Source organism: Hylaeus anthracinus, unplaced genomic scaffold (assembly GCF_026225885.1).
Source record: "Hylaeus anthracinus isolate JK02 unplaced genomic scaffold, UHH_iyHylAnth1.0_haploid 12000, whole genome shotgun sequence".
NCBI lineage: Eukaryota > Metazoa > Arthropoda > Insecta > Hymenoptera > Colletidae > Hylaeus > Hylaeus anthracinus.
The window spans coordinates 11706009-11728883 of NW_026534347.1; the positions used below are offsets into that span (position 1 = coordinate 11706009).

At 37.6% G+C, this 22875-nt stretch overlaps 1 protein-coding gene and 1 long non-coding RNA gene across 2 annotated transcripts in view; both read right to left on the reverse strand.

Annotated features, from left to right (window-relative positions):
* Positions 1 to 22875, reverse strand: part of LOC128890061 (cuticlin-4) — a 158162-nt gene that overhangs the window by 87307 nt on the left and 47980 nt on the right. The window lies entirely within an intron of this gene.
* On the reverse strand, positions 882 to 2924 carry LOC128890066 (uncharacterized). The gene is made up of 3 exons (XR_008460542.1): positions 2888 to 2924; positions 2230 to 2295; positions 882 to 1120 (listed from the first exon to the last, which is right to left on the reverse strand). It is a non-coding gene; the product is annotated as an uncharacterized LOC128890066 (long non-coding RNA).

Genomic DNA, 22875 nt, shown 5'->3' on the forward strand with positions numbered 1-22875 from the left:
ACGTGTTTAACTCTGTGAATTAAACAAAATAAGAAATCGTTATGGAGAAACAATTACCAAGTGTTTAATTTACTACGGAGCGAGAATTAACAATCTGGAAATTCCTAAAATTAGAAATTTCCATCAATCACAAATCAAACAATATTGTTCGTACTACAGTAGAGTTCTGTTATCTGCACATCGTTTCGTAGCGATGTTTACATACAATGTATGTATTTAGACGTAATAAATACTTTTGTTCGGCCGGTTAAATATAATCATATGAATTCAGTTTGAAGCAGAGAACAGTATCATAATGGCAAGTAAGCGAAAATGTGTGGTTTTAACTATTGAAGAGAAATATAAAATAATTAAAGATCTTGAAAGGAGCGAAAGTGCAACGAAATTACCAAGAATATGTGGTATTGGGAAATCTACTACCACAGATATTAAATAATAGAAACTCAATATTGAAAATTATATGCAGAATGTAGATTCCACCTTCTACTAACGAGTTAAATCGCCTGAGCTTTTTAAATTGGAAAGAGCTCAAGACGAGTTAACTCACTAACTCATTAACTTATTAACTCATGAACAATAACCTCGTGCGATTTAACTCGTCTTGAGCACGACAAGAACAAAATAATTTGACGAGTATACTCGCGTAGAGCACTGAAAAGGTTAATCATACTGGTCAACGGATGCACTGCGTGTATAGGTTAACAGTGAATAAATCGTTATAATAAACAGTGCGTGTTATACGAAAATGTTTTATTTTTTTATTTAACCTTAAATAGATAGTAATTTTCAACAATGATTGTTAACCTGACCATCATCCTATTAAAAGTTGTATAACTTCACCGATTAAAAAAAAATATAGAATTCGTATGCGTTGTGATTTTTACGTTCAAGGAAATCTCACAGATTGGGAGCGTAAGACATTTAGATGAGAAAGAGAAAGACGGTAAATCGTCCACAAAATTAGCGGGCACTGAACGCTCGCTTCTTTGGTCAGCGCACGAATTCCGTTAGACTGGCAAAAAACATTTCCATTGACTTGCTCTCCGCATTATAACTGTCATATTGCACGCGACGCGCGTCTGCATCCTGCGCATCGTGATCCCGCTAACAACCGGAAGCGCTGCAACGTTATTCACCGATCAGCGGCCGAGCTTCACCGATTCGGATGAATCGATACTCGAATGCACCCGATTCTACAATTTTTGCAATCATTTTCCTTGCAAACGATACTCTCGTAAACACATTAATCAAAACATTGGGTGCATTCAGTGGACTGATCAGGATCACTGATCCAATCACTAGAAATCACTGTATACTAGAAGATTTCAATATTGACATTTTTATAAATAAATAACGATTTCAGAAAACAAATATAAACCGTGTAAGTTTGACAACGTACACGCGATAACGTTATTTAAGATTATAATAAAGATTAAGATAATAATTGATTATACCGACAAGTGTGTTGGTTCAGGTATAATCATTAGTGTTATTAGATGATAAGTCTCTATTGTATGAAGCTATGTATATATATTTGCTTTTTGTAATTACAGTATTGTCGCACTGCACAACACGTGTCGCCTGGTTTACGTAACCTTCTTCCTTTTTAAACAACTTATAAGTTCCTGAATCCGAAACTTATAGCCGTATTTTAATAAAATCACTAGGACTGTTCTAAATTTAAACGGTGTCATTTGTGTTATGTTTGGTCGAATAGTAAAAGCGGTCGGCTGTCGATCCAAGGATTGTGGGTTCGAACTTCCGTGCCTTATTTTTCGTAGACTTCTACAATATTGAAATCTTCGAGTATACAGTAATAGTGGTTTATAGTGAATAGTGCACTAAATGCACCCGTCGATTTAACTCGGAGTTGTGTAAATTTTATTTCCGAAAAACGAATAAAAATGTCAGATTCGTTAAAAAATGAATTTCTAGGTACATGCGCAAATTGATTATAAATATTGGGTTGTCTGGAAAGTCCATGCCAATTTTTAGTAGGCGGTACAGGTCTGAATATATCGGAATGGTTGAAAACTAATAACATGTGGAGATCCCTTAGAAGGTGGAAAAATTGTGGACCAAAATGGTACATATATAATTCAATAAATATATATCGAAATTCAAATGTGTCTTTAAATATTTCTTAAAAATTGGCACGAACTTTCTGGACAACCCAATAGTTACAAAATATTACTTAAAAATTGTCCAATTTAAATTACGTTATTTTACCATCGTATTTTCGTTGGTCGAGTTAAATGCTCGTTCGAGTATTCCGCTCTCAACCACTGGAACTATCTATGCATGTATATCGTACTTTACTCGATTAAATTGTTCACACTCCGCTGATAATAAATGCGACGGAGAATGAATGGTATTATCAAGTTAATAGTGCAGACATCTTTTGATCGCATGGACGTAGTATTGCGTATACAAAATAATTAGTACGATGCCCCAATTATTCATTCGATTTTTAAACCTTTGCACTCGAGGCCTTTTTTATGGTATCTACCAGCAACTCGAGATGTTTCTTAGCATTCTATTGCCATGAATTCTAAGCTATCTAGATTTGAGAATAAGGTCACCTTTACCTCACCGACAATCATTTTATCGACACTTCAAGCTCTACAGAAATTAAACCTAAAGAAACATTATTGCTGATAGATTTGCTGCGTGAAACCTAATGGTGACTGAGAGTCACCTCTCAAATGCAAAGGGTTAAGTATCGTTGTATCTGTAAACTCCCCAGTTCAGAACTCGTAAGTCCTCCAAGGTTAAACACCTTTGATACCGAACTAATACGCTAAGTTTCTACGAGAATAAAATTTTACTTTTACGACCTCGTCGAATTCATTTATCCTAATCAGATTTATTTTCTCCGACACTTTACCTTCGGAATTAATACGTTTGGATCCGTAGCGGAAAGCACTGCCGCCGTTTATAGGTAGGCGATCGTCGTGTTAAGAGACGAATATTTATGTCTCATATCATTTATCCGGTGATGATCTTTTTCAATGGCACACCGCATATAAACGAGCACGATAAGCCCCGTAGAAAGAAAAAGAAAAGCAGCGATTCGAATGCAACGCAGAGACATTTGCTCCAGGCGAACGTGCTACTGGTTTAAACACGCTCTTCCGGCTAGATCTCACCGTTTTCCGTTGAGTCGCTTCACTCGTTTATCCCCGCTCCTCCTAGGGGATAATCGCGGCAATTATTCGTAACGTCGTCGCGTAATATCCGTTCGCGAAGCATCGTAACAGCTGGAAAGGCGACTTCGCGGAATAATCAAGCGCAGTTAATAAATCTCGTCTCGGTCGCTTTCCGCGTAATTAACCTTGCGAATGCCGTTCCATCGCCGGCGTTGGTATGGCGTCTCAACGTCCATCTCCCTCCCTCGACTGGACGCGAGTCGTTTCTCGTCAAAGTATCGGAGGATAAGTCCAATTTTCAAACGAAACGGATTAAAGTTTTATTCGCAGGAACACAGTCAACGACGCGTTGTATCAATTACACGCGTAACGGTACTCGATCATTTATCGAGGAACGGTTTAAAAGTAAGCCTATCTTAAAAATGAAAAAGAACAAAATTTAAAGATGAAAATCCTTGTCGGATCACCGTAAAATATCGTGAAACAGGTTCTTCGCAAATTAAATAGAGTTCGACAATCTGTGTAGTTTCTTGCATGTATTTCATTTATTTAAAAGCAATAATTATTGCTGTAAATTATAATTTACAAAATCGTAATGGTATCGATGGTTTGTCTCAGCAGAAGTGTCGTTAAATTGAAGCTTGACCTCGTAAATTCTAACAACCCTTTCAACCCGACTTTTTTTGTTTATATTGTATTAGTTCTCTTTTAGTATTAGTACTCTTTTAGAAATTGTTGAAATTCTCCCTCCACAAGCACTACCACTACAAGTTTTTCAGAAAAGTAATCAATATTTCGCATAATTTTAACACAATTACGATTTTGGGAAGTATATTTTCCTCGGCACCGTTGTCTCGCTTAAGTCGACATTGCGAAACATCCTGTCGCAAACAATTATTAATCAGGAGCTGCTGCTTTTATGTTACTTATGTTATGCTATAATGTTATTGTGTTACTGTGTTAATATGTTAATACGTAACACTAAACAACGAATTGTGACAACTCTGTGTAACCTTTCATTTTTTGTGTAACAATGGACTTGCCTATTTACCAATAAATAAATAAATGAATGAATAAATAAATATTTCTTGATGTATTATGATGTACACATCATCGAGTTCGAGCGATCGTAACGATCTTCTCCTCCCGACGTCCTCGAAATTTCCACAGGCGTGTTCGATGAATCAACGTAGCGTAGGAGCGTGATCGAGATGACGCGCATTGCGGGATTTACGAGTGTACTCTAGGTATTCAGGATCGAGATTACGATTTCACTTGCATAAGCCGAGCGTGTCCCGTGTCAACGAGAAGAACCAATCCCTGAGGACATTCGAGCTTTCCAGCTGACAAGAAAGATTCATAATCCACGTCGTACAACTAACGAGATTTGAAAAACCTGCCACGATCTGGATCATCCGGTGCCTAGATTATATTTAAAGCCAGATTTATCGAGCAGAATTGTTCTGGTTTGCGAGAGAACGCCTTGGAGAGCAGCTATCCAACGTTACTTACAACCGCGGCGGTGTAAATTAAGGGGTTACACCACTTTGATCTGTACAAAAACTCGAATTATTTTTGGTTGAAGTACTCTCTCTCTATATATATATACGAAAATGATATGCCGTTAATTAGAAACCGATATCGAAATAGCATTTTTAAAATCGGTGGTCACTCTAGCCTCACAAATTTTCAATCAATCAACTTGAATCTCTTTTTATCTCATCATCGTACGTTTTCCTAATGAAGTACGTACGATTTCTGTTATTATATTAATATTTGTATGCAACTGTTTGTTTTTTTTATGCAACCTCAAGTACCACAATATTAGACTAAATTTATATGTCTTACTTTGGAACGATGCCATTTTATTAAAAATTGTATATTTTAAAATAAAAGATAATTTTAAAAATTACGAAGGAATCATACTTCCATGTGTTCTATTACCAAGAAATAGTCCTATCAAATCTTCAGTTAATTGGCCATCTACTTAAAGAGGTATGATTAATTAAAATTTGCCATTCTCGTAGAATTTTACATATTTTTTAACAGACTTCGAAAAAGGAGGAGGTTACTCAATCTGACATGTATTCTTTTTTTCGTATTTTGATTAATCATATAGCTCCTAAACTAGATGGTCAAGTAACTCATAATTTCAACGGGGAACAACTATCTTAACGAACAGAAATGTGCGTGCGTGTGTGTTTGTATGTAGTTAGAGGCGCTGCCATTAAGAAACCCCCAAAAAAATTCTTCTAAAAGAATGAACATGTGCTCATCTGGCAAACCTCACATACTTTCAAAATATTTAGATTCAGGTTCCAAAAAAAATTTGTAAGACCTGCTATGAAATTTCACGACAAATCTTAAAGTTTCAGAACGTTGTCTTCAAAAACCGTGACAGTTTTGTCTGAGGAGTGAAGTTTGCCACATGAGCACATATAAAAAGAATTACTCGGGATTTTTGTTTTCTTTTTCAGAGAATCGGTTCATTTTTAATCATCCCGACCAGGGGAAACGCCCACATCTTCACGACGGCCTATCCCAGCACCTTCGAGGCATATGATTGAACCATATATTTATTTTAATGATTGTTAGAACGTTTCAATAGAAAGTGTCCCGGATAGTTTGTAACCGTTCCCCTAAAAATTAGCAAGAATTTCGACGAGCGCGAACTAAATGAACGTTTCAATAGAATTTTAATGATTGTTAAGAAGTGTAGTTTAAGTTCCTTTTTTAATTGTAATGGTAAATCAATTATCTACACGCATTACAAACTTTAAATTATAGCGTAGTTTCGATGATTTTACAGTGGCTTCCTTCCTTAAGTCTAAATTGCAATTTGGACAAAGGCAATCAGAAATATTCACCGGAACATATATGTCCCAGTAAGGTCGAAAAGGTTTAAAGTGGAAGTGAAGTAACCTGAGAATGTAAACTCCTTCCAACGCTTCAACTGTTTGTGGAAATCTCCTAATCTTTGTGCTTTCCACGCTTGCAAGTGCCTAATCGAAGCAATATCTGCGTAGTATCGAGGACCGAGTTCGTAATATTCAGAAGCCAAGAGAGAACAATGGAATTCGAGTTGAGGATAAAGCAATCCTTTGTTTCTGCTTTCCGCGGCCAGTTATTAAGTGACCCGCTGAACAAAGGGCGACGTCGCGGAAGTGACTTCTGCGGGGATTCCAGAGAAATTGGATAAAACGCCAAGTCCACGATCCACTATCGCCTCTGGCAGGTTCATGGAACGGTGTCCATGATTCGAGCGGTTCGACCGAGGAAAACACGATTTCCCAGAAACGATTCCGCTGGCGTGCCAGAGTAATCGGGCTGGCCTTGGAGGAAATTGGCAAACCGTCGATGCTAGGATCGACGATCGGCCAAGTTTAAGACCCATGCACACTGCACACCTGCGGCTAGAAGATTCTTTGGCCAAGGTTTCGCGGTGCTTTACAAGTGTTCAGAATTTTACCGTCGAGTCCATGTTTGGACCGTTTCCAGACCGTGGGAGCACAGTTACAACCTCATTCGAAACTTCCTTACTTGTAACTTGTAACTTTAAACTCGGATTGCGAACGTGGAAAGGATCACATTGAAATTGTCCTCTATCGCAACGTATTCAATGTTAGAAAGGGATTCTAGAATTTCTTTCTCAACCCCGTAAGTGGAAATGACTGCACATCTAAATGTTTAGAAACCACATAAATTTCTTTCAACTTGTAAACAGATGACTTTTTCGAACAATCACCCACAGGACACCTCAACAGACTAGAACAAGTTAAAATTACGCACATTAAAATTGGACATACAAAATACACGCATAAACACCTACTTAAGAAGACCATTAGATCTACTTGCCGTACGTGCAATGAAATTCTAACAAGAGAACACATAATATTTATGTAAAAATACGGAACCACTCCGCATACAATACGAACTATCCACTAGTTTAAAGGAAGCGTAGAGCACAAAAGAAAACTTAAACAAGATAATCCAGCTACTTAAAGATGCACATATATGGACCAATATCTAACATTGGAGAAAACCTCATAACAAACTGTCGCTAATAACCAAAGGTTGATGGGACGTTAAATATGTAATAAAAAAAAATTATTAGCTTTTACTTTTTGATGTTATCGCGTGCACTTTTGTTTAAAATTATACACAGGGTCTATATCAATTGTGTTTTATTAAAAAGCAAAGAAACTATATGAGTCAGTTCCTCTCAACGAGCTTCTCTCGTACGCACGTGTTTTTTAGTTTGTCCATTAGGATGTATATCATCCAAACAATCCGTAGTTATTTTATATTCAATTAAACATGAAAACTGTACATTTTATTTTGTATTTACATATTACGTATGAAATAAAGTTATGTTTAATCTAACATTTCGTTTTAAAAATCCTCAATTTTTTGGATGATACCTGAACATTCAACCGTTTTGTGGATTAATTGCAAGGACTTTAAAATCGCTAATTTAGCTCAATGTTTACCGAGTATATTCGTTTGCACCGAGGTGTGGAATAGTAACAAAGATTACCGTAATTCCGCTGTAAGAGACTGCCCACCACGGAGCCACGGTCATCGCGCTCAGAGCAGAACCGGCGAACCGTTATGAATCGCCATCATTTTTGCCAGAAATAACCAGCGATATCTTGACTCTTCCTTTAACATTTTACCACTGTGTTTACGCTGACGAATAAATTTGACGCGTTTACCGTCGCGCCATCCATACATTAAAAAAATGAATTCCGAAGCTGAGACTTTCGAAGAAATTAAATTTTAGGGTCCATGAAATCTGAAAAGGGTTGCAATAAAAAGTATATACTTCCATAAACGTTAGATTATGCAGTTTTCAATTGTTTAGAAAGAAAGTTTTAACCTCGTTCGCAAAAATGAACCTGACAGCGAACGTTTTGGATTCGACCTTCGATGATGTTCGAACGACGCCAATGGTGTATAATTAACGGAGAATAGTCGCGACGCACGCGCGTAAAAGGTGAACCGTTAACATTTGCGGTGATTTTAATGCGCTGCATACATATGTAGTATATGCGACACGGTTGTCGTTCTTTTCCTAACTGGACCCTGTTTATTCAGAAAAGCGGCCAACGGGCTTTGATAGCCAGTCGTCGTGTCCCAGACGTATCAGAGACTCGCAAGTATTCGCAGTCATACATATGTCTAAAGCGCCGGGTCCTAATTATGGGTCCTGTTATAGCCAAGTTACCGCTGGATTGGTCAGTCTTTTAAAAATACTGCTACATGTGTCATCATTGTACAACCGTTAGAGGTGACTATGGTAGTCACCCAAAGGAACTTGGTCTCCTAGTTACTCGAAGCAACGTTAACGACTGTCATCGATTATCTTCGACCTCTCATCCAATGATAGCGCCACCATAAAAGCTGTCTGGACATTACGTCACGACATCAGGGTTTATTCAGAGTGTAGAGGTCGAACGTAGCCTGGGATATTCACTTTTTATTGTTATAGAATGACGTAGCAACGATATTTTATGTATTTTTTAATTTAATAATGTATATATGTGACGTTAGGCAAATTAATTATGAATTACGCCGAATATTTATCGATTTCAGAGCCAAGTACGGTAGCCATTGAAGAGACGAGGAATCAAGTCCTACACGTGTTGATGAAACACATCGAAGCGACGCGGACCGGCACTTTCGGGGATGCTCATGGAGTCACCGAAAAATCTTTGACGGATCATTGTGCTCCGTATATCTTTTAACCCTTTGGACTCGAGAGGTGACTCTCAGTCACCACTAGGTTTTCTTTAGGTTTGATTTCTTTGGAACTTGAAATGTCAATAACATGATTGTCGTTGACATTTACTGACATGCCCGTTTCTCTTATAAACTGAAGATGGTTTCTTATTAGCATTCTATTGTCACGAATGCTAAGTTTAGATTGACTTAAAAAATGAGATCTCTAATTTGAGGTTTGAAAATCAGGTCACCTTTGCCTCAACGACAATCATTTTATTGACACTTCGAATTCCAAAGAAATTCAACCTAAAGGAAACCTAGTGGTGACTGAGAGTCACCTCTCGAGTGCAAAGGGTTAATCTCGTGAGAAAGGAGATGCTGCTTCTTCCAGTGTATATTTCGAACGGCTCAGTCTGTTTATATAAAAGGTGATAGGGCTACACTAATTTTGTCACCGATGCTTTAAGCTATCGGCTCTGTACGTTTTCATTAGCGGTTCAGTTATCTTGGGAAATGCCAAAATTCCAATGCGTACAAGAATTGCAACCTGAGGACTTACTTATTACACCCCACTTCCTAACAGAAACTACTACCATTCTGAAATCATAAACCGACTATACCAGCATACAAATTTCTAAACAAACTCGTGGAAAATTTGAAGCAAAAATGGACGAAATCCGTGTTAAGGTCGATTCAGACTATACGACGCGTACCGTCACAGACACGACAAAACATTAAAACACGCGTTGTAATGGAATAGTTCCATTAAAACGTGTGTTTTAATGTTTCGTCGTGTCGGTACCGGTACGCGTCGTTGCCGGAACGTGACGGTCCGTGTCGTATAGTCTGAATCGACCTTTAGAGACCGATGAACGTGAATTCCTGTGAACAGCGGGAACCCATCGTAAAATCGTTTGGAGAAGTTCGAAGATAATCGGAGAATCATGATAGCCATCCCCTAATTAAGGACAAACGGCAGTGGTTGCCACAACTGTACGCAACTGCTCGTCCAACAACAATGGCCAGCCAGTCGGCTGGCAAGCGAAGATGAAAAACGTTCGACCCACTTTCGACTGGCGGGCAACTTGGTCGTTATCGCGGTGGCAGGATTCTTTTCCACGTACAAAGGCACCGATTGCTCGCGTGCTTCTTCGCGCGCGATCCTTATCCCGCGGTGTATCGATGTATCATACGGCCCTGGCCGGGCCCTCGTTATCTTCTTCCAGCTCCTTGGAGAACGCTTCTGAAAGCGCCTGCTGCCTGCTGCTCTTTCCAGACCTGGCCGATTCCCGCAGCCTTGCCTCGGCATGCTTCGTTGCATCTTCGTACTTGCGATTCGAGGCTTATATCCGCCCTAGGGGAACCCACCGACCGATGTTGTTGCTTTTATTCATGACCCTCTTCCTCTGACAGTGTTCCTGCCGTTTGTCTTCCTCCGATGCGAACAACAACGCTACGACCATGCGTTATTCCTGCGGAATTCAAGTTGGAAGAGACGACAAAGTCGATCCTCTTAATGGATTGGCTGCTCCGTTCGGTAGACTGGGACAGTTTGTTAGCAACGTATTTTCTGGTTCTTGTCTATTGGCTGTGCTCGTCCTTCGTTAGTTAACGGAGTATGTATTTGATATAAACAATTCAAAATGGTAAGCAGAACCAAGGAAACGCCAAGAAGTCGCTTAAGCATGAGACAAAGGGCCCCGGACGAAAAGCCCCGGCTAGGATAAGGGAGCGAACTCACTTCTTCGCCAACGTTTATAACAATCGGACGCATCGACAGTATCGTATTTTTTAGAAAATTAGAGATAATTAGAGATAGCTAAATGGCTGAAGCAGGCCACGTGTTTAGTTTCTGTGCGCTCCCCCCTCAACGGAGGATCGGCCAGAGGACTTTGATTAGAAAAAGGTCGGACCGTCAAGGGTTTCCTCACGGTTGGGATTTTCTGACAGGGTTCAAACTTTTATTGACTTTCGTGGAGTCAAGACCTATTGAAAATATAGTAAATTCATAGTTCACACTGAGTCATTATTCGCACACCCTATAGCGCATTCCTGGCCTACATATTCAGATCTTACACATTTTAATTAGTCGATGTTAATAAAGTTAATAATAAAGACAAAGAGAATTAGTTTCCTACGTGTTATTAAAACTTTTCTCATCGAGAACAACCTCGACAATTCGCGATGCGATGGAGCGTTAACCCTTTAACCGCGAGACGATTTTTGCTGGAACTTCTAAGGGGAGTAGGGGTGTGACTTTTAAAAATATATCACATTATAAAAAATAACAAAACGAAACTTTTTTATGTTTATAGTTTGTTCATAGGACGTTTAGTGTCACAGATAAAAATTAAAAACTTAAAAGATCTTATTCCTGAGATCTCGTCGTAGCCTGATCCTGTTGCTGTTGTCTTCAAGAAAAACGAAACAACAGTTGAACAATCATATTTAAAAAAAATATCAGCTTACGAAGAATGTCAAAACGAAACTTTTTTATGTTCATAGTTAATTCGTAGGACGTTTAGTGTCACAGATAAAAATTGGAAACTCAGATCTTTTTTCTGAAATTCAATTTTTGCAACGAACTTGTAACTTTTTAATTTTTATTTTCGAAAGTAAGCGTCCTATGAATAAATTGTAAATATAACAAAGTTTCATCTCTCCGTCCCCTATAAGCTGACATTTAAAAAAAAATTGATTTAACGAATGTAAACATTTTTCTGAGCCCATTTCTCGATTCTTCGCAGTCAAAGGGTTAAATAACAAAATATCTCGGTAATGCTTATTGTTGGACCCTCAGGGGCTGTAGGAACTTGGGTACCCTAGCTAGATGGGGCCCAATGGGGACCTAGTGTACAAAAAACAAGACTAAGGTAAATGTAACGTATAAAGTTACGACAACGCGAACTAAGCCAAAATTAAGGAGTTGTGTAAGGCAAAGTAATGTCAAGAAGAATACAAATAATTGTATTGTGATATACGGGCTCGGTGCAATAACTGAAGTGACAGTTACGCACTTAAAAAACCAAGCGTATTATCGGGTAATTATCGAACCCGCAGCGCTGCCGTCTTTTAAGTGTTAATTAGAAATACACATTGACATCACTTCCTAACGAAGTAACATGGTTCGCACATTATACTCCGACGACTTTTGATCTCCACTTACGGTTCTTGCGACTTCGGCTCGTTCAGATAATCTCCTTGTCAAGCACGCGCTGATTTCCCGAGCAAACATTTACGCAACTATGGTTGCTTGATTCTAATTGACTCTATGACGGTCATGTTGGCACTAAAAGATAAAATAGAAGAAGATCGGATGAAAAAGAACATCAATCCTTGGATAGTTGAGACTTTCGCATCGAGGAAGGTTGCATCTTATTTTTCCAGCAATTTGCACGCTTTGCTGCAATTATAGCATCCGTTCATCGCGCTCTAACAGCAAAGCATTCCCTCGGACCGTTTTTATTTTTATTTCCACTTCGTCCTCGAATATTTCACAGAGATAACGGATGCGAAACGATAATTACATTCGATTTCGTATAAGAGAGCCGCTCTGAAGAAGTCGGTGAACAAGCAATTGTTCGATTATAATATGTAAATACGACACGCTTTCCGCCACCGATATATCATCGATTGCAACCTCCATCCGTGTAATTTTCTGCGTTTACCGATCATCATTGAAACGTTACTTCTTCTTCTGTTAGCGAAGAACGTCGTCTCTGCCGAATGCGTTTAACTCGCAACTGTCTAGCTACCGACAGCAGCTTTTAATTAAATAGCAACGAAATGTTTTTGTTCAGTTATCAAAGATACTGGTCTTACACATGTCTTATCTCATTTAATTCTAACGGTTTACATGGATGAGCTCCTGTTTAACCCTTTGCACTCGAAAGGAGACTCTCAGTCACCACTAGGTATAACGCAACAAATCTACCAGAAATAATGTTTCTTTAGGTTTAGTTTCATAAAATGGCAATCATCTTCGAACTCAATCCAAGTTTAGCATTCGTGACACTAGAATGCTTAGAAAGCATCTCGAGTTGCTGGTAGATACCAGAAAAAAAGACCTCGAGTGCAAAGGTTAACACTAAACTTACCACTACCGGTCAAATAACCCTTTTCAAATTGTTATGTAGTTCTTATACTAAATATATGAATTATACGTAATTGTTTCATGCATTATTCAATTTAATTCCACGTAAAATATTTTTGCATTTAATTGAGAAAAATGTCTTTAAGACTAGAGATCTGTCCCATCACGGTAGAATTAGTTAAAAATGAACGTTGCTAGGTTTAGTGTTAATCTAAACAATTTAAAATACAACGAGAAAAAACTATCTTAAAAATTAAAAGTATATAAATAGTACAAAATTGTATACATATTGTATGTATTAAATATTTTGTAGGTATATATATACACGCTTTATTGCACGAACACCCGTGGTACGCTTATGAAATATGATATTGTTAAAGTATTATATATTTGTAAAAAGAATTACATATTAATTAAATACGGTCGATGGTTGGTACTGTAACGATTTAATGATGCCGCTTAGACGCAACGTCGAGACATCGAATCGATCAGTTTGTTAGCGTACTTCGTAATAGTCTTCTCTTATTCGATGCGAAGAGATTTCATTAAATCAACCTTAATACGATGCTTTTTACTGCCTACTCATCTTCTCAGCGCATACCGCAGGTGCTCTATACTCTAAACGATTCTGATCAGACGATTAAGGGTTAACATCACTTTAGAGGCCGAAAAGAGGCTTAACTTTGACAATTAATTTAGAGACTATCGCAAAAAGAATGGGATTTCTTTTTACAGGGTTTCTTTAATACATATTGAAGTATAAACGAAAAATTGTTGTTTTATAATTTTAGTACAAAATGACGGCGACAAAGGGAATCTTCAAAATTGACTGTTTTTAAAACGCCTTCACGTGAGGACGGTGTTCTCGTTATGTATAAAATCTAGAACAAATAACCAACAAATTTTATAATGTATATACTGTTGGCTATAGAAGTACGTAGGGCTTTTTTAAATTAAATATTGTAGAAATAGCGCATTAACCCATTTTTTGGTCAAAAAATAAATAGTAAATTGTTAAGAGGAACAAAAGTGTACGTTAAATAAAAAAATTCTTACGTACTTCTATACCCAACAGTATATATGTTATAAAATTTGTTGGTTTTTTGTTCCAAATGTTCGTGAACGACTTCAGATTCGTGTTCCTTGCCCTCAAAAAACTTCGAAAACCATGTTTTCGTCAAAATCAAACATTTAAAAAAGGTACCACCCTATGTAGGTTCTACCTCATTGGCATAAATTATTTTAACTGAAAATTTTTAATTTATAATCGTAATTTTATGATTGGAATTGGAACTCTGAAATATTTTATTACAACCGTAATCGTAATTGTGATTACGATTATGCCTAACACTGCCTGAAACACACCAATTTATTTAACAATATTTAATGTCAACTAGAGTTAAGTCTCTAATAACCACTAGTAGTTGATGCGACTCTAAATCTATATTAAAAAAAAAACATTTACAAGGTTACAAGTAAACTTTGAAACGTCAGCTGTAAAATGTCTATTGTGACTATACGGTTTAGAATGAAGTTGGCTAGTTAAAAATACGACTAATCATTCTAGTGGTAAAAAGCACGAAATTACTTCCCGAACAACACAATATATTCTTGTATCGCACTTTCGATATTTATCAGTAGATCGATATCTCGTGAAGTTCCTCGCTTCGTTACGTTGCTAGTATGTAAGACTGTACATAAGTTTTTGCTACTGAACACAGTTTCTAACGCTTTCGTGGATGACATATGTACTTTTTCCATCGCTTCCGAATAACGTGAACTTTAATTCATCGAAGAACGGTGCTTTCGGCCAATCTTTGTATGCTAAGGTATTCCTTGGTCAACGACAGACTGGCTATTACCTTCTTTTTACTCATAAGTTGTTTCTTGACCTCGATGCGGCTATAAAATCCAATATCATTCAGTCTTTGTGTCTATTCGGATGCTAACTCAGGTACAATGTCTGCAACGTTCTTCCAAACATCGTTGATTTACGGATAATACGATCGACTCTGATTCGAAGTATTTTCGGAGATTATTTACGCCTCTGCCAGTGTTGTGTTTTCATATAAGATTTGCCAATATCGATGCGATTGGGTATCTATTCCCAGAATAAAAAGGAATACGAAAAAGTAGTAGTTTAGTTAGAAATTGTTGACAGTCACTGTAAAGTAATTTTTGCGTCAGAATTAACGGAAACTCTATGAAATACATATGGGAGCCCTGAAAAGGGCTGGTTGAATTATCGTAGTGGAAAGTTCTAATGTTATACAGTTAGTTAAACAATTAGTCGTATTTTCAGAATAACTGTAATTTTCAGAATAATGACGATTTTCAAGAAAACATAAATTTCGTCAATTTAGGGCAAAGCTCTATCCGTAATGGTTTTCGAAAAATTCAACAAAGTATGTTCTGCACCTCAACTTTGGGAAGTGATTGCAGCCCTAATTAAAGTGAATACTAGCAGCTACAAAAAAATATGTGCCGAATGGATTTATAAGAACAACCTGACGTATTATTTAATATGTAATTTTTTGAATGAATTCAGTCACTTAAGAATGTCATTTTCAATCCTTCTACATATATCGTAGAATACTAACTAAAAACAAATGAAAGGTAAATATCGTCCGAATTATCGTATTTGGTCTCATTTTAATCAGAAAAATGACAGGAACTCTTCTTTATTCACTGTCCTTCTCTACTTTCGAAGCTCATCGGCAAAGATCACAGAATGTACGAACTCTACGATAAACGCACAAGTTCATTCTTGAGTTTGTGAATTTATGGAGACTTTAATCTCGTTTAACGTCCGTGCATCTTCCTAACAAGCGCAAAAGTCACGAGACACATCATTCGTCATCCACTTCTTTCTTTCCATCCGACCTTCCAATTTCCCGCTCGTAGAACTCACCTGCTGATTCCATTCGAACACTTCCCCAGGCTTAATTAACGACGTCATTGCTATTTCTGACTACGGTGAATCTTCGACGGATAACGTCGATTCGATTCAATCATCTTCAGGCTGGATTCCAAGGACTACTTCGCGCTTGGCCGGTTTCCGTGCGAAAGGCATTTGTTTCAGACGAGGCTAATTCGTGATTAAAATATCTACGCAGATATCGAAGACATTCGAAGCGTACGCTAATCTACGCGTTAATTAGAAACGCGTCTCGCGGTAGGATTCACGCCGAAACATGACTCTGGACTCTGGAACCTTAACCTTTTCCTGTACCATTTAGCTCGACGAGGCTCGGGTCAGAAAATGATGTTTATGTTTAGCACGACTATTTGTTTACGATCCTGACTCGTGATATTCATGCAGTGTTGGGCATAATCGTAATCATAATTACGATTACGATTGTAATCAAATGTTTCAGAGTTGCGATTACTATTACGGTTACAATCGTAATCGCAAATTTTTCTGCGATTACAATCGTATTCGCAAATTTGTCTACGATTACGATCGTATTTTCAGGTGTTTTCAGACATAGACATTTTTTGCCTCAAAACCGAGTTCAGATTCGTTCCTCAAAAAACTTAGAAAACCATGTTTTCGTCAAAATCAAAAATTTAAAAAAGGTACCACCCTATGTAGGTTCTACCCCATTGTCTCGTCAAAGTACAACATGGGGTTAAAAGGATCTTGGATGAGCTGATTACTTTACTTTGACTTCGAAATGCGTATATTATACACGGTGTGGCAGAACGGGTGGTACAACCGAGCAGTGGGTGATACTACATGTAAAAATAAGTCGAAAAAAAGGAATAACATTTTTTCGTTTGACGCTCCGTTCAAAACAATGATTGAGAGTGATTAACATCGAACTTGTTTTAAATGAAAGCACACTGTATATTCGCTTATTGTAAACATATCGAAGAACATTTTAAGTATACTCCGAGTAAAACTAAATTTTACATAAAAATATTGAATAAACTATCTCTATCTCCTGTAATAAAAAAATGATTTAACGACATATTAGATTTGTTGTGTAATTTTAGCGATTAATCACTTGGACGTAAAGCCTCGAATACACTTCCATCATTCTTGATTTTTGTCTTACTCCAACACTTCTGTCTTACTCCAATATGTAAAACATGGTGTAAACAAAAGTTACATGTGGTGCAATAGTCAGTTACACTGAGCACTTTAAATAAAATTTACAGGTCCTCAATCATAGATTGAACGACAGTGGTTGAAAACCGACTTACTTCATAGAATATAGGGAAGGCAAAACTAAGTTATTATAAACGCAAAACCAATCTCGTAGCTCAGCGACCAATGTAATCAAACGCAAAACGTATCCACAGCTCAGCTTCTGCCCTACACGTATCCCCTTTATTCCCAGTTATCCCCATTTTGTCTTTATTCATTCTCAACTTCCGCTTTACCCTCATTCCCATCGTCTTCAATCGTATACTACTCACTTCCGTTTGATTACATTTAAAAGCGAAAAACGAAACCAGAATGATTTTCAACCGTAAAAACAAGACAAGTCAAGTCAAAGTTTCCGTTACTCTATCAGTATCGTGATCATCAACATCGTCCATAGCTAGCCCTCTCTTCGTTACGCGATTCCCGAAGCTCCGTTCAACTCCACTCTCCAGCAACATTAAGGACGTTTTCACTTGGAACGCGATAGCAGTCTACCGATTACTTCTAAAATTTATCTTTCATATGTCGCGTTGCGTTTAACGCAGTGGACGGTCGAGTGTCTCGTTTCGCGCTTCCTGGCACTCGGAATAGTTGGCCGATTGCGTTTCGTGACTAGAGGATCGGAGAAGTGTCGCGGTCGTAAGAAATTGAAGCACATTCGAGGTAACGGGCAGAACGCGATACGAGACTTGATCGAGCACGCGTATCTTTGCACGCTTCTGATGTGGCTAACGGCTCTGCGCAGCCAAATTGATTCTTACGCAAACGACGTCCGAGCGAAGAAACGACACGGTCGAATTGTCGTGGATTCTAGACGAAGAATACCGTTATCGGTGTTCGGATACGTCAAGCGAGGAGAACGGTACGCCTGGGTGCCAATGTTCCTCTGCTTGCGGTTTTTCTGCCGACTGGATCCATTGTTTCCTCGGTGCTGCATTGTCAAGGACCTTTTAGTGTCGTCCTTAGAAGGAGGACGAACCCGATACTTTTTAAAGTAATCTGTTGTTCATTAAAGTACTTAACTATTTTACATTAGTTATTACTAGACTGTGGATCTTTATGCAAAATAAAATCTTCGCGGACGTGCCCACAAAAATTGAACCTAAATAAGAATTTATTTTATTTTGCAAATATTACAACACGAACTTTATAAAAAAGATTGAAAGTAAAGTTCGTGTTATAATATTTCCATATTCTTGCATATTGTGTGCATTTTATAGGTTCTTGCACATTCAAATTTCCTCTAAATGCATAAAGATTCGCAGTCTAGTTATTTCCATACAATTATTTCCATTCTTTTATCATTATTTTCTCTTACATGACTCCTGCACTGTTTTATCTAAACTTATTTGTTTTCATCCATATATCATTTTACACTTTCTCTGTGTCTTTATTATTTGAAGTTAAATTCAAGGCATTTTCAATGCCAAAAGTTTTTTTATTAATGATTCAAAATATTAAGAATTTGATTCTAAAACTAAATAGCAACAAAAAAAATTCGTGTTAAATTAGAAATTTAACATTAAAAACAAGCATATAACTATAAATTTGTTCATTTAAATGTCGTAATTATAAAGATATTCGATTAATTAAAATCTCTCCTTGTTTTTCATGGTTGGCTTAGGGCTGGCTAAAATATAAAGTATGGAAAAAAGCTTAAGGGCGAAAAATAAGGAATTAGACAGTGCAATAGCAAAATAAGGGTAGCGAATAGTCAGTAGCTCCCCAAGCTAGCACTACAAACTATAAAATAAATAAATAAATAACAAACTATCGACGATACAAAAAACAACACTTGGTAGTCTGACTCGAGCAAGTACGGTACGTCAACTTTAATTTCTCTAGAAACTAATAGATATCCTATTCAGAGTCACCGAAGACTGATGGAGATTGATTACTCCTTGAACTGTTTGAAATCTGGGTGCTTCCGACGTCAACCGAACATGCTGGCTTCAAGTCTAATTACTACCCTTTTAAATGGCAGGATGTTTTCTAATTTTGATAAATACACGCTAATCGTCGACTAATGTCCTTCGTCTAAAAAAAACAGCAGAGCTTCGTGTAATAAACCCTGCCAGTGACTTCTGCAAACAATCGTTATCCTACTCGTTCTCAGGTTCTATGGGTTGTCTTTCAAACTTGGACATGTCCAACCATTTTAATAAATTGGAAAAACTGATAATGTTGTAATTTGTAAGATACTTATATTGAACTGTGTGCTTTTTTATTAATAATAATGTCCTTAACTTTTCATTTTTCATCGTCTTGGACGCTTTTGGTTCGGATCAACGATTTGTTTATTATAAAATCATGTACATTATCGCGGATAAACATTTTTTATACTGTAGATAAATAAATGTGAAGCTAAATCGTTATTTGAAAAAGTAAGCAACTTACTACATTAAACAAGTTATATGTGTACTAATTATTATATTATTTGGATCAAATTATTCCTTTCTATACCCAGAGCAGATATGTTTTTTTATAGCGATACAGTAAAGACTGGATAAGTGCAAGGCAGGATTGATTGGATAAATGCAAGATGACTATCTCCACCATTGGAGGTGATCTCCCTTGACACTTGGTGAGCAAGCAATGATCCTAATCGATTGATACGCTTCTGCCGACTGCTTTTTTTCCCCTCAGACCTCGGATAAATGCAATGTTTGGGTCCCAATTGTATTGCACTTATCCAGTCTTTATTGTACATTGAAACCCAGTAACAGAACGAAGTCCGGAGTCCCGCGCAAGAGGACGAAACTTTTAAATTCGTCAAATAAATTTTTTAAAAATATCTTTAGCATTTTTTATTGCTATAGACTTTACCAGTCTTTACTGTACTTGTTGCACTACTATATCGAGACAGCTTTCGTATTCCATGAAGTTGACAGGATCAATATTGTTCCTCCTTCCGCTTTAATCCTATATTGATCCGCGATGACTATGCGCTGATGCAACGATGAAACGATGACACCTAGATCCTTTATCTCTGATTCCTTCTGACTTTCGTTCCGCGTCGCGAGACATTATTTGTCCAAGTCGAACAAAGAGCTTTCCTGACGAGTATAAAACCGCGGTATAAGTCACGAGTAACCCGGTGGAAGACAATGAATCACTTACGAAGCGATCTTCCGTGCGATCGGCCGTGTGATCGATGACCTCGCTCGAAAGGATCCACGGCGCTGATCCACGCGATCGTTACGATCCATTGCGTCCCTTCTACGGAAGCTTGCATCTCCGTCGAACGTGCGGTGGCACTCGCACACGCCTCTTCTCGTAAACCGAGTCTCCTCGATGGATCCACTTTTTCCCGAGAAACACGACTATTCTGAAATCTCTGAGCGTCTTTTCTTCGGAAAAATCGCATCTGGATTGGACGCTGGTCGAGATAATCGCTGAGAAGAACACTGGAATTTCTGAGTTGTGTAATGGATAGTGTCCGGCATCGTGCATCGGGTTCTTGCAATCCTGAATTAGATTCAGCGTCTCGATGTTCACGGTCGTTGCAGGGAATTCTGAACAGTGTATCCGTCGATCTTGAATTTGCTTATTCGAAGATTCTCGTAGTTTCGGAATCGATTCGGTACGCTACTTGACGAATCATGTATCTTGATCTAAGTATGGTAGCTGTTAGACGTGTTTATTAGGTTCTCCTGACAAACATTAAACCAGTTATACATCTGTATTGAGAATGCTCATTCTAATTATAGTCAGTGTAAGAAGTATTCGTACAGCAACCAATGTAAAATAAAATTAATAAGAAAAGAAATAAGAGGCTAACTTAAAAGTTAATTTAAAACTTTAATTTACGCAAATTCTACTCTAAAAATATGTGGGAGTATTGGTTAATTATTTCTTCCTCTAACATTTATTAATAAAATAGATACATAAAGTTTTATTTTGAATTGGTTCTGTACGAATACTTATTACACTGACTGTATGTTATCGTTTCATTCGCTTGATCAAAAAATCCAGGATAGGAGAAATAAAAACTGCCACGGGAAGCAGTGAAACAAACGTTCTCTCTTAGCGATCTATCAAATGACTGCCACATCTCGGCTGTTAGATTTTTCCAGGTGATTTTGCTTCTCACCGAGCCTCTCCAGTACTCGCAACACTTGTCGATCTACGTGTTGTCAAACTTCGCATTCTTTGTAACAACAAAGCACAACGATGCCATTTACAAGCAGAGACCATAACTATTATAAGTAAAAAGAAAAAAAATCATAGTATAACAAGTATTTCATCGCCTAAATCGTATTGGTTACAAATAAGGATTATAATCCTTTGAAATGAACTTCTCTCGTTGATAACTGTTATGAGCGATCGAAATTTTCTGTTATCGATAACTGTTGTGAAAAATTAAAATGAACTTCACTCATTGATAATTGTTATGAGTGATCAAAATGAATTTCTTTCATAGATAACTGCTTTGAGCAATCGAAAAAATATTGGACACTAATAACTGTTATTTGTATCCAGAAAGTTTAAAAATCGATATTTTTTAATCATTTTATTCTTCGATTTTTGTTTCTTATATTCTGTGTTGATCATCTTGAATTTCAATAATAATCAATTTTTTATTAATGATTTCTATCGTTGAAAATTTTAGAATAACTGTTATTTTTGATCCCTGTTTACAAACTCCACCAAAGAGATGCTTCAACTACACACGCTTGTATGCTTTTAAACTGTGTGGAGCAGTTTTATTTAGGTGTAGCATGGTAAATTTGTCAGCAGATAACACCCGATCATTCGACTGACCAATTTTTTCAATTGTTTCGAAAACTTGTGTATCTATAAGATCAAAACTTTGTTTAGTTTATATCCGATTTAGAAGACGCAGAATTTTTTGTTGGATGACTTCCTCGTACATTGTATATTTTTGATGATTAGAAAGCTGAAACCTTGTCACACTCTTTTATGGATTTTCTCGTTATCATTGTCTTCACCTGCTAAGCGTCACGCATCTCAACCATCGTTATACCAAAGAATTGAACAAATTCTATGATTTCTCGATGAAACTAACCGATACGTAAATATTGAACGGTGGTACGAAAAGTTTGAGAAACACTGACGAAGAAGAATACGTTTAACGCGATGCGGTTCAGAAAATTGATACGAGGTTCGTTACAAGTTAGACGTTTACGCGTCGCGCATGAAATCGTGCGGAATAAATTCACGTGTAACGGAACATCGAGGAAAGAAGCGTCGTTGACCGCTTAATAATCCAGCAATCGTCATTAGCCAAGATCATTTATAACCCCTTTGCCATTTTCTATTTATGGACCAACTGACCGTGGGTCGAGCCGGATAATTATGGATTCGCGAAACGTACAGTTACCGGCTCGCGTTATTACGCGCATTAAGCTAGAAATACGGATATTTCGCGAACCTAGGGCTCCCATCTATACTGGAAAGGTCACCGAAAATAACGGTTGTCCTGCTATTCTCTCATCGACGTGGAAAGCCGTGTAACCTCGTTCCATCTTCTGGTTCCTTGATCCACGATCAATTTCCTCGCTGCTCGGCTCTTGCGGTATTATCGAGCAGTCCCGAGCCTGGACTGCTATTCGAATATGCGATAATCCATTGCCGAGTGAACCCATCGCGGACTAATCGCAAGCCTTCTCTACGAGAAAATACAGGCTTAACCTGATAACTGGGTCAGGCTATAGCTCTGTTCTAATCAAGCAAACTTATCGATAACGGTCACTCCACATTTGATGTTTACGTGGTAGATAGTTTGCAAACGA